Source organism: Triturus cristatus, chromosome 6, assembly GCF_964204655.1.
Source record: "Triturus cristatus chromosome 6, aTriCri1.1, whole genome shotgun sequence".
In the NCBI taxonomy this organism is placed as follows: domain Eukaryota; kingdom Metazoa; phylum Chordata; class Amphibia; order Caudata; family Salamandridae; genus Triturus; species Triturus cristatus.
In genome coordinates, this window is record NC_140589.1 from 362715703 (window position 1) to 362733105 (window position 17403).

A 17403-nucleotide genomic window follows, 5' to 3' on the forward strand; every position below is an offset into this window, starting at 1 on the left:
TGGCTCATCTGCTGCACTTTTGTTAAGAGGCTCGTACACCTAATTTGTCTTTAAGTTTATGTGGTCATGTCATTGTATTATCCGTTATTGGTTATTTATCTTTTATCTGTGTTTCCACTATCGTCAGGAATTTTACCAGACGGCAACTCAGCTAGACGTCCTCTCCACAGAAGCTTGCTATCTCTGCTTGTCTGCAAGACCGTTTGTTTTTCCTGTTAAACAGTGGTCTAAGTAATTACTGAGGCTCCCTTAGTATTTCCGTGTAAATAGTTAGGAGGTGCAGGATGTCCTGCTTCCCTTCCCCACAGAGTCGGCAGGTTGCTGTCCTCGGAGAGCATAAACACGCGGCAAGTGGAATGCTTATGGTAGTATACCTAGACGAAATTTCAGGAACTTCTCTTTGATGGCCTTGGAGAAGCTCTGAATAGTGAACCAGCCGTGTGCTTTCTCTGACAGGATGGTTTATCCTGTATTAGAGACTCTCTTTTAACAGTTTTGTTGACTAGTTTTTTGAAGCTCACATAGGTCCCGATGCCTTGTAGGTCTAGATGATCGAGCGAGTCTCCCAAATAGCATCCAGTTAGGCCTGCCTCCTTTGCAGTTCTTTCCATAACTAGGCATTTATGGTTTCTGGGTGCCCCTTTCTAATTTTATACCAGCTTTTAATGTATGCTCCTTTGTGGGCCAGCTCTTGTTTTTGAATACCAAACTCTAATCGGACTTGTGAGGGAGACGTATATCTCAGCAACAATGAATAATTTGTAGTGCTCTTGCTGTAGTGCTCTTGCTATAGTGCCATCCAGTATTTCTGCGTACCTCCCTCTCATGGCCTCACTTCCGTAGGTGATAGAGGGTGTGCCTATGACCTGTATTACCCGAATCAGCAAGGAGAAACTTGTCCCAGAGATCTTATGTTTCAGATTTCTTAGTGCCACGGCTGTTGCTATCCCCTTCTTTTTTATGGCCTCCCGTTGGGGAAGAAAAATTCCCTTTGCAGTCGATAATGACTCCTAGATATTTATGCTCTTATACAATTTCCAGCTGGTGTGTTGCCAGGTGCCAGGGATGGAATAACTTTGCGTGTGTATTCACGCAAATGACCTTTGTTTTTTCTTGGTTAATGCTCAGTCCATTGTCTTCTGAGTAACAATATGTTGCATTGAGCAGATGCTGTAGGCCAATTGAGGTCCAGCTAATGAGCACAATATCATCCTCGTAAAGTAGATTTGATAAGGCCAAGACTGCGAGCTTTGGGGCATGTGAGTTGCATGCGTGCAGCCCGGCTGATAAATCTGCCATAAATGTATTGAAAAGTATTGGGGCTAGCAGGCAGCCCTGCTTCAATCTTGAGGTCATAGGAATCTACTTTGTTAAGTAATCTCCTGCACCTAATTTTACTTGCACCCACATATTGGATTGTAGGAGAATTAACTGTTTTAAGAGTAATGATGGAGTTTTTGTACCTTTTGCCATAGAATGCTTCTGTTAATGTGGTCAAATGCTGAACTGTAGTCAATAAAACATATATACAAGGGTTGTTTAAATGCAATTGTGGTGTCTATCATCAGTGAGAGGGTTACAATATTAGTCGTGGTCCACATGTTTTTACAGAAGCCTGTTTGATCTGGTGGAATTGCAGTGTTTTCTATGTCCCGAGTCATTAGTTCTTGTAGTATTTGGCTTTGTTGTCCAATAAGAGCACCTCCATGATACCAGAATCATCGTTGTTTGCAGATTTGCTACGAAGATCAGTTTTAATGCTTTGGCCCAATAGTCTTAATTAAGTTTAAACAGATTTGGCAGGATCACATCAGGGCCTGGTACTCCCTCTCGCTTGTCCTTATAAATTCTTTTATAAATTTGATTGTCCATGATGGTTATTAACTGCTCCGGTGTGGGGATAGGATCTGTTCGGGACGATAATACTTCTAAATTAATCCAAGGTGTGTTTATGCTGGTTTGAGTCCCTAGATCTCTGTTAAAATGAAGTTGGAATAAATGTGTCCAGGCATCTTCTATCAAATGCGAATTGATGCCTTGGATCAATGTGTTCGTCAAAGTATTGATTGTTTGCCAGAAACGCGAGTTGTTGTTGGTTTTAATATCGTACACAGAGACTCTTCTTCCTTTTTGAGGTGCCAAATTAGTTTTCAAAGCAGAAAGGTCTTGACCAAATTTTTTTAATTTCCGAAGTGCACGAATTATGGATGCCTTAAGATATTTTCCTTGTGCGTTTTTTCCAATGGCGAAGTTGAGGAATCTGCTTTGAGGACGAACTGCTCTCTTGTTTTGTTATTTTTCCTTTTTACCTTCATGTGTTTTGCCTAAATTTTTTGTGAATGTCTCCCAGCTTTTTTGTGACAGGCTCTGCATCTTGAGCTTCTCTGAGAAATTGTTTTTCATGGGCCAAAAGGCCTTCCGGGTCAATGTGCTTTTGCTGGCAGTGATCAAGTTGTTGCCAACATTTTTATCGTAGTTTCTTGTGGCAAGTGATTGCTATGGTCCCGGGTGCCGATGTGGTAGTCCTCTACTTTTGAAATAAGATTACAATTTTCTCAGTGCACTCAATATGTTTGATGGTTTCAACTTTACAGTTTAATTCATGATATGCTACAACATCTGTTGCACTGTGTCTGGCAGTGCCCTTACGAATCCAAAAAGGGTGTGGGTCAGAAGCTCCTTTCCCTTAGATGTGTGCACCCTTACCTTGAAACATGCAGTTTCTTCTCATAGTAAATCAATAATATCCACATAAGTTTGAATATTTGCTCAACGAAGAGATTTATTCTTATTTTTCTTTCTTCTGTAATTTCTTTACAATTCTAGCATCTTGTATTCTCAGATGCAAAAAGATTCCATATTAGCAGTATCTTCTAAACCCAATGCATTTCGGGTCTTGTTTGACCCTTCCTCAAGGGTCTGAAAACAAATACATGAATGGCACAGATCAAATTTACATTCAAAATAATGCTCAAATGCTTTAAACAAAAAACGATACTTTTATAACTATCCTATCAGGTCTAAATTTAGTAGTGTGAGCAATTTATTGATTAAAACTCACACTTCAATAAGTATAATGTAATCTCTATGTGCGTGTTGTAATGATCATAACAAACTGAGGAATAATGCATAAACCAGAAATAACCTTACCAACATTAGAATATCTAAATACACGCTTAGCTTATGAACATGAAACATTCTATGCGTGAGCCGAGCAAGCACATAGAATGTATGCGATGTCAACAGTTTTTAGATACACTGTATCGACAAAGAGCCCTTGCTTACGGAAAGCATGCATACGTAATTAACGGTTATGCTGTTACAAAAATTCAAATGAAAGCCTGGTTACAAAGATGAGGCTACTGTAGTGGAAACTTTCTCATTAAAAAACGACTCTAACATATTCAAAAAACAATGCTTACTTTAAAGAACGCTGCTTCTTTCACGGAATGGCGCGGCTGCTTTGCTCAATTGTAGCTAATCTAACGATGCTTTAATTCTTAAAGCTTCCGTGCTCTTATTCTGAACGTTTGAAAAACTATGCTTACTATAATGCATTCGCAGTGGCGTGTAAAATACCGCCACCTGATTACGCATTCTTTGTTCGTGTGAACATAAGATTATGATGTTAAATAAAAATCAATCACGTTTCATCAGAGTAATTCATTGATGTGAAACAATAAAAAAACGAGCACATTTCATAAGTCGCTGCACTGAAAAACAGTTCTATGCCGCAATGTATAAGCATGATAAATATGGTAATCATATGAATGTTTAGAGGCACTAACCAATTACTGTATGTGGAAACTGATCTTGCCAGGCAGAATAACCTAATAATTACTTTCACCATAAACGATTTGAACAATGCAGGATGTTCTGGATATGTAAATATACATTTATAGAAAGCATGACAGTTCAATGCGATCATTCATTCCAAAAGGTTGCATGGACTGCAATCTTCTGATCCAAAAAAATTTAGCTCTTAAAAGTTGTTTTTGTGGGTCCATATCTGGGCGTAATTGTACTGATTCCAAAATAGTAAATCGTAATTGAGAGATTTGATGATTGGCTTCTTGCCAATGCGATGCCACTGTAGATTTAGAATTTTTTAACCGGATGTTACTTATATGTTCTGTAATGCGAAATTTCAGTTTGCATTCTGTAAGTCCCACGTATATTTTACCACAAGAGCATTTGATTGCGTAAATAAAGTTTTTGATGTCACAAGTACTTGTGTGTGTTAAAGTGATTTTTGTGCCTTTAGTGGGATGTGCAAATTCATTTCCCACCATGACATTATTACAATGTGTGCAGTTCTCACATCTTTTCATTCCCTTGGATTTATGTTTTTGTTTCGCATCCTTCTTTTGTGACAAAAATTCATTTAGATTTTTCCATGCTTAAAAGCAAAGGTGATTTTCTCATCGTACAAATTTTGTAATTCAGGTCCATTGTGTATCAAACTCCAATGCTTATTCATGATGTTTTTTATCCTCTTTGCTTGCGTTGAGTATTTCAATATGCAGACAGTTGATTTTTTTTTTCATCATTTGATCCAGCAAGTAAAGATTCTTTGTTCATGGAGCTAACGCGTTTCATAGATTCTTCAACAATTTCTTTTGGATAACCTCTTTGAATATACTTTTCTCCAAACATTTTTATGGTTTCATTTGCATCTTCTGGGTTTGATGTGATATGTTTTAATCTGATAAATTGAGAAAGAGGTAAATGATTTTTTAGAGATTCTTGATGAAAACTCCGAAAATGTAAACAATTGTTTCTATCCGTGGTTTGGGTAAATACATTGGATTTTATAGTATTATTTTCAATGGTGATTAAATCATCCAATAATGCGATCTGATTTTTACAATGTGGTAGGTGAATTTGATGTGCTCATTGCAGGAATTAAGTTGCGTTATGTTATCTTTCAGTTGTTGGTAATCGCCCTTCCAGATAATGAATATGTCATCAATGTATCTTTTGAATGTTATAAGTTTCTCAGACCATTTGGAATTTTGTAAAATATTGTCATATTCAAATTTAGCCATATAGGTATTTGCGTAGGATGGGGCCTCCGCAAAACCCATAGAAGTTCCATTACATTGGGCCTAGAAAGTATTCTGCCTTTGAAAATAACTGTGATACAAAGCATAATTTATCAATTCAAGAAGAAATATTTTATTAGCTCCTTCGCAGTCATTTCTCAATAAAATCCATTCCAAAGCTTGCAAACCTTCATTGTGAGGGATTGACGTGTACAGGGCGGTCACATCTACTATACATACCCACCAGTCATCCATGTTTTGATTTTCAATCGATCTTAAAATTTGCAAGAATGCAGTGGTGTCTTTCACATAGGTTTTCCAGTTCTGTACAATCGGTTGTAAAAAGAAATGGATGTATTTTCCCACTGGTTCTAATATTGACCCGCATGCGGATACTATAGGCCTGAATGGAGGTGACTGTAAGCTCTTATGCACCTTGGGGAGCATATACAGATGTGGACGACGAGGATATATTTTGTCTAGAAATGTATATGTTTTTTCTGAGATCCATTTCATCTCTAGAGCTTGATCCAAGATTTACCTCAATATCTCTTGAAAATTCACGGTGGGATCGTGATCCAATTTCATATATACAGTTTGATCTTCTACATGCGTTTTCACACTGCTATCATAAAATGACGTATCCATCACAACCAGTGATCCACCTTTTAATCTGCTTTATGCAAGGTGAGATTTTTATTCCTTTGTAAACTTTGTAGAGTACTCCAATCATTCTTAGAAAAGTTGCTTCATGTGCCACTTTCAAAATTAATCTGTTTAATTTCAGATTGTATCATCCTTTCAAAAGAATCAATTATTTTGTGAGAAACTGGAGCACAGAATGTGCGTTTTTCTTTAAATTCTTTATATTTCTCGGGTTCAGGTGTTATCAACGTCGGTTGAATAATATCGAAGAAATGTCTTAGTTTCAATGTTCGTATGAATTTAAAAATGGCTACTTCAGTTTCTGCAGAGATGCTTTTGTGTGTCGGAACAAAAGACGTACCTTTATTAAGCAATTTCTTTTGGGCTGCCGTGAGGTTGATGCTTGAGAAATTAATAACTAGACTGTCTTTGTTTGGCTCCTGGTGGTTCTTTTTTCTATTTCTTCCGCTGTTTCCTTTACCCCTGCGGGTTTTTTGGTTTACGGTGCAATGTTGGCCGCTGGACTTGTGGCCAAAAAAGACGCCTTTTGTGCTTTGATTGAAAGTTGATGTTTGCCTTTTTGTTGAGAGGTCCCTGGTTCACTACTTAGGGGAGCTCTATTCTGAGCTATATCTGCATCTGTGACCACGCTTTCTTGAGATAACTGCTTTCATTATTAGGTTTTTTCCATCTTCTTTGATTATAAACATCGGCCCAGTTCTAAACTTCTTCTAATTTATAATCAATTGTATCTCTGCGATACTTTTTTATATTTCTGGAGTTTTGTGTTGATAACTTCTAAAATGTCTTTTAGGTCTTCCTGTTGCTCTAGTTCTCTTTTGATTGCTGATAACTCTTCTAAATTTTTCAAGATGTTTGATATTTTTTCTATCAACAAGATCAAATCCAGTGAGCACTTATTTAGTATTTGATACCACTTCTCCTCCTAAAATGTATTGTTCCTGCAGAGCATCGGTTTTAATGCAATCCTTAAGCATCTTGGAATGCGTTGTGTCTTATGATAATGTATCAGAGTGGTTGCATGTAACGGTTGGTTTATTTCACGTTTGCTTATGTATTCAAATTGTTTCAAAAGTTGTGCTACAGTGTTTACTTGTGGACTAAATGATCTGGCTTCATGTATAAGTCCATAGATTTCTGTTGCTGCTTCAGTAGAATAGACCATTGTTTCAGCTTTTTTGGCTGTAATTTGTGCAATTTCTTCAAACAACATATTAACTGGTTGGTGCACTTTGAAAGTGGTAGACAATTGTATGAAATAAGATCAAGATTTTCTCAGTTGCACTCAATATGTTTGACAGTTTCAACTTTACAGTTTAATTCATGATGTGCTACAACATCTGTTGCACTGTGTCTGGCAGTGCCCTTACGAATCCAAAAAGTGTGGGTCAGGAGCTCCTTTCCCTTAGATGTGTGCACCTTTACCTTGAAAATGCATGTTTCAAGGTAAAGGTGCATACATCTATGGGAAAGGAGCTCCCGACCCACGCTTTTTGAGTCCTCTACTTTTGCAAACATAGGAAAAGAGATAAAAGTATAATCGATTGTCGTACTTACTACTGTATTATGGAATGTTGCCGTCTGTGGAAGATCTCCTGGGAATCTGCCATTTAGTGCGTGGAAGCCCAGCTACTCTAGGGTTGCAAGAAACTTCTGCGCTAATTTACTATGTCTTCAGCAAATATCATCCTCTGTGTAGTTATCAGCGTCTGTTCAGCTCAGCACGTGTAGATTAAAGTCCCCAGTAATTATCAAGTTGGTCGTTTTCTTCACCATTAGTATTTTCATCAATTCTTCCCCCAACTGATTGGTGCCCTTGATTTTATCTTGCGGGTATAGGTACACGTTTATTAGTAACACATATTGGTTTATGTTCATCCCCTGTGTCATTATTCTCAGCACTTGCATTGCGTTGGGGGGTGGGGGGGTAATAGATTGTAGGACAGTGGTTCCACTCATAAATTCTCCTTATAGAGCTGTAAGTGGCAAGACCTCCCTTCCGATGGCCAAATTTAGCACTCTTCGTGGCTGCTAAATTATGTAGATTAAATCCTTGTATTTCAATTGGTGATTCACACCACGTTTCATGCAACAAAATAATGTCACATTTTTTAAGATTATAATTGTAGCTCTGGTCCGAGGTCTTGTCCATAGCGTTAATGTTCCAGGAGCAGAGTTTTAGAGTATTTTTTGTATTTTATGTAATAGACGAATTATGTCAAAGATTATGACTTTTGGTGTTTACAGTCCTGGATAGCCATCCCCACTCTTGTGGGGCTAAAATTCTGTTTTTTTGTTTATCCTAAGATTCAGCTTCTCAGTGGATTCTGTACTCCTGGGGAATTTGCTGCAGTCTTCACGCAATACTGAGTACGATTGAGTGATAAATTGGTCCTGGCGGAATTCTGGTTGGTTCTTTAGTTCAACTAGTAGGGGCTCCGGGTCTCTTGGTTTAGTAAAGGGCTGCAATTTAATGCCCCAGGCATTGAGTTGGGCAGGCTTATTCAAGACTTTCTTGGCCAAACTGTTTTGGTTGCTTCAGTTCCTGGTTGATATGTTGCCTCCACAAATTCTATTCACTCCAAGTCATTGGGTTTTAGATTCTTCAAACTACTGATGGAATTTAGGAGACATAAGGTATTTCCCCTATTTAATATGTTAGCCCAGCCCATTGATTTATATTCAGGAAGAAATAAAATAGTTGTTGAATCCTGTTGAGGTACTTGTTTTCCGAGTGACTCTATGAGTTGGTTATTTAATACTGGGCTTTGGGAGCTCATTTTGCCCCCCCATGGTATATATCTGTGCTAGGACCTGATGTTGTGGCTAAGCCCCCCTGTATGTTTCTTCTTCCGTCTTGATGGTTGTCATTAGTGTCTATGTCATAGCTTGTTGTTTTATTTATGGTGGTACTTCCTTTAGTGTCTTGCCACCCTTCCTGAATGATCTCTTCTGTCTCATGATTATGATCAAACTGTTCCCTCTCCGAGATTGAGGTGTCTCGTGAATCTACCTTTGGTCGATTGCCAAGGCTTCGACTTTGGTCATGGGTAGAAAATACTGGTTGGGTCATTTTGCTTTTCTGACCCTTCCTCTTCTGCTTCCTCCACTGTTTGGAGGTTTGTTTGTTTACTGATAAATCAGTTTCCTGGGGAGATACTTACGATGGCATAATCCCCCTTTGGGTGAGTTGAGACCCTTTGAAACAGTGGTGTGTTAGAATCTTTTTCTTTTAGCTCCAACTCCTCATGGGGTTGCCCTGCTTCTGGTTTTGAACTATAAATGACCTGCCCCCAGTCCCGGTTTATTGAGTTCGTCACTGGTGGCTCATTATTCATGGCTGGGACTGTTATTTTCGATGATTGGCTTGTCATAGCCAATCTTATGTCATCTAAGAGATTGCCCATCGCTGTTGGTAGTGTTGACAATTTTTCCCCTTTCATGCTATGGTTAGCATGAAAGGGGTGGGCAGTGGGTGTTGCGAAGGGCGTTCCACAGCAACACTCATTGATTTTGATGCTGCCCCCTGTGTACAAGGGCAGCTTACACAGGAGGCAGCTCCAATATGAAGACACGGTAAACCCTTGTCATATGTTGGCAAAACGAGGAAAAAAGCATTAGTTCTCCTCGTGTTTGCTTTTTCCATGTGTGCTGCCTTGTGCAGCACACATGGAAAAAGAAAAATGCCATGGATTGTTAATATACGGGAAGGTCTCCCTTCCTGTACATAAACAATCTTAAAGAAAAATGCCATTTTGTGATTCTCATGTGTGCTGTATTAAGCAGCATACATTACAGTGACAAAATGAAATTTCGAGATTGTTTATGTGCAGGAAGGAACACCTTCCTACACATAATCCTCCCATGCATGCAGACACCTTTGCACTATGGTGCAAGGGTTCCTGCGCTGGCTCTACACTGCTAAGTTTAGCGCCATCGCAAGGGCAAATGCAAGGCTGCACCATATCGTTGTAAATATGGTGCAGCCTTGCGTTTCACAAGTGGTGGAGTGATACATTAAGCCATGATGGCTAACGCCTCACTCCGCCCCTTCTAATGCACATATCCCCCAGAGTGCTTTGAACACACATCATGCTAATTTGTCACTGTTTAATATATATGAAACAGTATTTCTGATGCAGAACACATTTTGGATATGTCTTTATACCAATATCTAACCATAAATTCCGCAGTCACCAGCGATATAAGATCACATGTTCACTTTGGTTTGTGTAAAATCGCAACTTAGCAATGTGCCAGTTGGTACATCCACTGTATCACAAGTGCCTAGTATGCTATGTCACCTGTAATAGGGCTAAAATGGCATCATCCATATCAATGAAGGAGCATCCCACCTAGCCCAATGAAGACCAGTTCCCTATTAGTTTCAACTGCCCTTTGTGACATAAAACATTATAATGTATATGCAGAATTTAGGCAGCCATGTGTCTGCACAGAACAGTCCATTGATTGGGGACAGGAATAAGATGGGAACATTATCCAAAAGCAATAGCCAAAGCACATCATCATACACCTTGTACAAAACTTACACCTTCAAGAACTCTTCTTGATGGTTGGACATGTGTCATCCTGAATGTTGAATGCAAAAATCCTGACTTTAACAAAAATGGGTCATATAACATGTGTAACTCTGAAAATAACTTACCCCTTTGTTGCTGTGGGTAGGCCCTCAGCTGTCTATCAAGCTACTGATCAATTGCCCCAAGAATACGGGCCATTGGGGTGGGGTCAGTGTGCAGTGCATGCCCCTTACTTGTTGGGAGGACTTCCTGAGCTCGACTTCTGTGATCTTTCAGGTCCACCATCTTAGGTCCTCTCTCCTCTTGCGGCAATAGACGCTGCACCACCTGAAGGCCCCCATGGCCTGCACCTTCCTGTTGATGGGATCCAATATGGCATGCTTCTGATGGGCTTTGACTTGTATGGATACATGAAATGAAAGAACAAAAAATTGTATTGAGACTTTTTGTCTGTTGGTATTGCTGTTACAAAAAGTGTCTATAGCTATCAGTAGCATAACTCATAAGCTACCATACAACATATGTATTTTTACATGCTGACATAAACCAATATCTTCATGCACACTTTAGTAGTGACCACCTGATGCCCATCCTCATCCCATTTCATGGTCTCAACACACAAATCCAGGTCTGTAACATCATCTAGCATAAGGCCTCCTACGCCGCCAGGATCCTGCTCCTCAATGTGGGGGTCCCCCAGGGCTCTATTTTGAGCCCTGTAATATTTAATCTTTACATGTCCCCCCTTGCCAAGTTGGCGGAGGCGGGAGAGGCGAAGATTATATCTTATGTGGACGACACTCAGTTGTTGTTCACATGTAGGAAGGGAGAAGATGTTAATGGTCAGAAGATTAGAGATTGTCTGGCTGAAGTGTTCTCCTGGTTTCAATCTCAGCAACTCAAATGCAATCCTGAGAGGTCTGAAATCATCTTCTTTGGCTCCCCTCCTCTGGACGTTTGGAAACAGCGGTGGCCTAATGAAATGTCGCCACCCCAGATGGCAGTTAACACCGTTAAAAATCTGGGAGTGATAATGGATGACACGTTATCCATGAAAACTCAAGTTCAGACAGTGACTGGCACATGTTTTGGACTGTTAAAAATGATTAGGAAACTTCTCTATCTATGACCAACGACTCATAGAAAGCTAGTCGCGCAGGCCCTCATTACTTCTAGATTGGACTATGTTAATGTCCTATATCTTGGCCTCCAGGAGTGCTTACCGAACAGGCTCCAGATTGTTCAGAACTCAGCAACCAGAGCGGTCCTGAAGTTAGGAGCCAGAGAACGGATTTCCCACCATCTTTAGAAATTACACTGGCTCCCGGTCCGGTGTAGAATTCTCTTCAAAGCCCTAACCTTTGCTTTTAAAGATTTACATGGGCTAGAGGCACATTACATCCGAAAAAGAATTCTCTTCTACATCCCGCGTAGATCGCTTAGATCAGCCCATCAATATCTGATCTTGGCGCCGAGTTTCTGTAGAGCCCGCTGTGGAGGACGGTCTTTCCATGTGCAAGTAGCCCGCGCCTGGAATATCCTGCCTCTATTCCTGAGACAGACCACTGCCCTTCTGGAGTTTAGAAAGCAGTTAAAAACTTGGATGTTTCAACAATTACCATAACTTATCACCTTAGCTAATTTTGGTCTCATAGTCTTTGCTCTTTGTCTCTTCTGTCATAGCGCCGGGACACTCTGTCGAGTAGCTGTGCGCTCTACAAATCCTTGATTAACATAACATAACATAACATAATCTTTGATGTGACCTACTCCTGATCAGTTTTAAAGATTGTGAACTACTGAAGGCAAAAAATCAATGATTATGACACAATGAATAGGTGCACTGTGAATAAGGGGCCTGCGGTTTGGACATAACACTCCTTGAAATGTTAGCCCGGTGAAAAGAAGTGTTAGCTTAATATGTCATGGAACTCACACATTCAACTGTTGTCCATTTAAAATCATTCAGGGGCATAATCTAAGCACACCTCAAATGTTGTCCTGCAAAGGAGATATGTTCTTGCCAGCTCTACCTCAGTGCATCAGTTGTATGACCCTGTGACTCAGGCCCGGACTAGCCCATGAATATGCATGAGCACTGCTCAGTGACAGGCCTTGCTATATGCAGCCTGATGATCACAATGTCACATGAACACTGCCTTTTCTCAACTTGTACATTATGAGGGTCACCTTGTACTCATCCAAAAAGTCACTTCAAAGCTGTGTGATACTCTGAAGGGGTCTGGGAGCTACTGGTACAAACCAAACTACATTTTGGAGAGCCCTGTTCTAGGCTGGATGCTCTGAAGTGTTTTACACATAGCTAATATAATTTTCAATTTGGTTGAACACAGTACATCCATATCTCCAGGTGTAAAGAGTTCCTGATGGGATTCCCATTTATCATGATGATATTTGGTAACTTATCACAAGTAAATCAAAGATATACATGCATAGATCTCTGCGTACACACCAATGTAAATCTAGGGCTTGTAACACACAACATATATTGTTGGAGTTGTGTATTTGACATTGGTGAGAGCATGCAATTCCCTAACATAATTGTCCTGTGTAAGAACCACATAATGTAACACATTGCATCAATCACTATATTTAACTTTGCAAGTCAAAGGGACATTCTAGCCTACACAAATGTAAAGAGCCAGTTAGACAGATTCAGAGACATGTACCTGTTCCTCTGGTGAGCCATAGAGATGGCCATACAGGGAGAGGACCTCCTCTGCCAGCAACTTCAGCTGCTAAGACACAAAAGCAGGGGGCCTTTCAAAAGTTTGACCTGGCATGGTTGCTTCCAGAGGTCCGAAACAGCAGCAAAAGTGGAGGAGGTCTTGATAGCAGCAGTGTTAGGAGGCAAGTGAGCTTCTTTCCCAACTGCCATGTACATGTACCCGACATACACAATCCCCACCAGAGATGGACACAGCTATCGGCCTTCTACCATTATGTGTATCAATATTAGCCTATGGCTGTGCCTGTCGGGGAGTTTACCACCCAATGCAAGGTTGACTGCCGCTGCCGTCTAATTCCAAATATCCTATCGGCTAGGTCAAGTGTCCACCGTTTTAGGACTTCAAAATAGTGTGTTAGTGACTATTAAGTGAGTCATCTCAACTCCAAATTAGGGCTATTTTGTTCAAAATGTTTAGAGGAAATAAGTGAAAATGCCCAAAATTGGGTAAAAAATACACTTTAAAAGGATTATGTACACATGTATTTCTCAGATTCATATCAAGGATATCACTGCCATTTGTGATGGTTAAAGGACAAGAAGCAAATAGAGCTTCTAAATAAGTATAAACCCACATGTTTCTCCAATGCAGACATATGAACCCTGGGAGACTGAGGAGACGACAGCCTCCGGTGTACCACTCAATTCCAGACATTGCCACAATGGAAGAAAGGGATACTATCAAGAAGTTCATGTTTAACAGGCGACCAACAATACAGGATTTATGTCATCAGCTGGAGCCAGCTATATAGTCTCACAACAGAAATCCCACATCTATTACACCAATTGTCAAAATCATGGCTGTACTTCATTTTGTGGCCACAGGATCCTTCCATTACACTGTGGAAGTATATGGTGCTATGTCACAACCAACTTTCAGCGGTGTGCTACAAGAATTTCTATCTTTACTGATAAGACACCTCAACAGCTTCATCCAGTTTCCACGCCAGCACGATTTAGCCGAAGTAAAAGGTGACTACTGCGGTTTGGGCCACCTACCACATGTGGTTCAGCAATTGATGGCACACATATTGCCTTAATGCCACCACATGCCAGAAAACAGGTGTACCGGAATAGAAAGGACTTCCATTCAATCAACATGCAAGTTGTCTGCTTACTACATTTGTACATCTCAAGGGTCTGTGCCTATTTTCCAAGCTCTGTCCATGTTTCCTTTATACTACAGAGCGGGCCCATACCCCTGCAAATGTCTCAGCTTGGACCTGAGAGGGCCTGGCTTATTGGTCAGTACGATCCTTCATAATATTGTTTGGGGTATTGCTAGTTGCATAATCTGGAATTGTGTTACATGATTTGGGGCCTTTTTTTGTCTTTCATCTAGAAAACTCAGCTTATCCCAACTGACAAGGTCGTTGGCGCTGCTGAGGAATCTAACAATGCCAGGGAAAGTCTGCTTCAATAAGGCACATGGATGAACACAGCGGCTAGTTGACCAGGCTTTCAGGCTCTTAAAGGCCAGATTGTGATGCATGGACAAAATTATGGAGCTCCTCTCAACTCACCAGCTAAGGTGTGCCAAATCACACTGGATTGCTGCATGCTCCACAATATCACCCTGCAATGGAACATCCATTACATGGCAGTGGATGGAGACCATGAATAGGCTCTGGGTGAGGATCCTGATATGCCAAATGAGGATGATAGTGGTGAAGAGAAAGGAGCTGACTTGTGTCTAGATATCGTGACAACTTCTTCTCATGAGTTTAAGTGTATTTAGTGTCAGTATATCTTTACATGTCATGTCTTTCACCAACTATTGGTGTGGTGATGGGAGGAATATGTGGTGGTACTTTGTTGAGAAGGCCAAGTTCTGGGACAATCAGGCCAAAGGTGTTTGTTGATCAAAGTGTTAACACATTGACTACTACTGTTCTCAGTTACATTGGTTATTCCTTATTGTATTGTGAAACTGTATTCTCCAAATGTTGACTTTATAATGTGCCTTCATGTTCCTTGTGATTGTTAATTTTTTTTATTGGATCTGTTTTAGTTTCCTGCACTATTCCACCTTCATTTGGACATTTCAAAGTTGTGAAATTTGCAGCTATATGGTTCTGTTTCCAAGTACAAAGGGAACCTGGCTTGATCCTGGGAAAGACGGACACAGACTTTGGATGTACAAATCGTGTACCAAAGTGTCCTGCACTGTGATTGGATGAGAGATTTGAAGATTACATTGGACTTGTTCTCTCTGGTGTATTGGCACTAAAGCTATATTTGTGCCCTTATTTGCTTAAAACAAATGTGTTAGTGGAGCCAAATCATGCTAACTTTCCTTCACATTGGCAATATACTTGTGTGCTAAGTGTACGTAGCTGTTGATGTGTCTCATCATTGTAGAACATACGTCTTGTGGCACACATCTGAAACATTCTTATGACATGCCACCAGATACTGGAACAGTGTTTTTTAATGATCCTTAATCTACAAAATGTAGTGTTGCCATTAGTTGTGTCTCTTAGTGTTAATGATGTGGGATTCCTTATGTGAGCCAGAAGATCTGGCTCCAGCTGATGACATGAATCAATGAAAGTTTGCCTAATCTATCTTATTGTTTTAGACATATCTCCTTCTTTCATGTTGGCAAGATCTGGATCTGGAAATGTGAAAACTAGCACTGAGTATTAGTCTCATGCATGGATTATTATGTTAGTGCAATTGTTGGTCAAGTGGGATATACATTGTAGATCATGATTGCAAGGTATAACATATTTTGGGGTTCGTGTTTGGGAACTTGAAATAAACAATACCTACATGTTAATCATCTATGTTGACACAATCGTTTGATGTTCTGTCATTGTCAAGTTATGGTGGAATTAAACAAATGCATTGATAGATTTGAGATACACAACGCCAGTCCATGATTTTTTGACTAGCAAATTTATTGCACACAACATGATGAAAAAAAGAGGGTGAATATAAAAAAATAAAAGCAAAAAGAGAAGAAGTTTGTCATGGGGAATGAAACCCTGGTTGTAAATCCAAAAATGTTTGAAGTCCGATGTGTAAAAAACTACTGGCATCAAAAAAGCAAATGTGTTCAGAAATAGTCCACAAAGTAAATGGTAGGCACACACTGTAGGCAATTAGCATTGAGGTATCTTGCTGACAGAGGCAGAGGTCTTGCCATCCTCACCGCCTGGTGGAAGTTGCCTGGCATGAGGGGGTGGGGACCAATGGCTGCAGGGGATAGGAGGGCTGCACGTGGTTCGTCCAGTGGCATGGCCTCTCTTTCTGTGGCATTGGCTGATGTAAATGCCTCTGATGTGGTAGGACCACAGGAAGGGATAGATGGTGCAGGGAAAGCCCTACACATGCGGGTGCAAATGTCTTGCAGCACCCCAATAGAGAGCCCATATTAGAATTATGGGCCTCCATCTAGTGGTTGTACTCCCTCTGCAGCTGCTTCATCTCCTGGAGCTCCATGAGTACCTGGCCCATCATGTATTGGGACTGATGGTAGGCTCCCATGACTTGTTCAATGGTGGTCTTGGTGTCTGTGACTCTAGTGGACTCAGTATGCTAGCCCACAGACACCATCCCACAACCCCTAACCCCACTACCCTGTGACCTTGGCCCAGTGTGCTCCATCGGACTGGGTCCTGGGTGAGCTTGAGGTAGTGTGACGTCAACGTTACCCGGGAAGGGGGGGCACACGATCAGTGTCACAGTAGGTGGGACACACAAAGTGGAGTCTTCATGTTTCTGAGGTGTTACAGCTGAGGTGGGAGGTATCAGTGTGGGTACAGGGAATATCACTGGAGCTGTCGGCCCAGACTGATCAGATGTACCAGGTTCCTCAAGCTCCTCCCTTTCACGAGGGGCTGTATAACAGAAGGTGCCCCTGGGGAGCATTGGGCATTTGTGTGTGCTTTGAGCACCCCAGGGCACTTTGGTATTACAGAAGGGGCTGCAGAAACTTGTGCGGCCCCTTCTATAATACGATAGCACTGGCGCACCTAAAGCGCCAGCACTACCTTCAGAGGGCATTCTTTCATTTGCATGGGGGCATGCCCCATGCAAATGAGGGAATCCCTGTGCCTCTGTGCCTGCACCCTATTACAGATGCAGACGCAGAGGCAGAGACACTCTCAGGAGGTGCACTAAGAACAGCCCTCAGGAGGGGGGAAAGGGTATCCCATGGACACCCCAGACATCCCCTTGCAGGAGGGTGCAGTTACTCAACGCACCCATTTATAAGAGGATCTCTACTTCCCCTTAAAAGTGCAGGTGGTTTGACACCTGCACAGTGAAACATGGAGCAGCTGCTTCAAAACCATTCTGTATTTCACTGGGATGTGCTACTCCCAGAGCTGCACGAGTTGGTGGCTGCCCCCAGGCCAGCGCATCCTATGGAATAGTGTGCACTTTCTCTGTTTGT